This window comes from Plasmopara halstedii (genome assembly GCF_900000015.1).
Source record: "Plasmopara halstedii genome assembly, contig: Scaffold_287, whole genome shotgun sequence".
Classification (NCBI taxonomy): Eukaryota; Oomycota; class Peronosporomycetes; order Peronosporales; family Peronosporaceae; genus Plasmopara; species Plasmopara halstedii.
The window spans coordinates 29,170-30,039 of record NW_020187208.1 but is presented as its reverse complement, the minus strand read 5'-3'; positions in this window follow the sequence as shown (position 1 = coordinate 30,039).

Below are 870 nucleotides of genomic sequence, written 5' to 3'. Positions count from 1 at the left end.
GGCTATCCTTCTTTGCGGAATATAACTTCGAGGTGAAGTATAAGCCGGAAAAGCAGAAGCTTTGGCTGACGCGTTGTCACGCAGACCAGACTATGAGCTTGCTCAAGTTACAACTGTAACGTCGTCTGTGACGGATTTGATCCACACCGCGTATGCGGGTGATGGGATGTGTGTAGCGTTGCTACGGGCTCTAGATAGCAATGAGCTTAGAACCTCGGACAAGAAATTGTCATCAAGATGGCGTGCACGATTGCACCGATATTCGTTGAATAATGGGTTGCTATATTATAGCACCGATTCAACGGATACACCGCGAATTGTGGCTCCTCATGATGAGGATTTGAATTACCGTATCCTCTATGAGGTCACGACACGCCACTCAGTGGTGATCTCGGTCGTGAGGAAACGTACAACTAGGTGAGTCACCACTTTTGATGGCCCAAGTTGTACAAATGGACGAGCACCTATGTGCGTACGTGTGAGACGTGTCAACAGATGAAACCCGCTTGAAATACGGCTGCGCCGCTGGTCAGCTTACCAGTACCCACTTGGTGCTGGCAGTCCATGAGTTTGGACTTTGTATTTGGCCTACCGAAAGATTCGGCAGGCAACACGGGTGTCGTGGTATTCGTCGACCGGTTGAGCAAGAAGGCTCATTTGGCGGCGGTGCCTGACACCATCGGCGGAGTCGGTACAGAAATGCTGTTTGTAGATCGTGTTTTGCGACAACACAGACCCCCGAAGTCGATTGTCTCTGATAGCGACCCCCGTTTCACAGGAAACAAATTGGTCGAGTATCTTCAAGGTGCTCGGCACAAGCTAGATATGTCGAGAGCGGATCTTCCGTAGACCGTTAGCCAAACCGAAAGG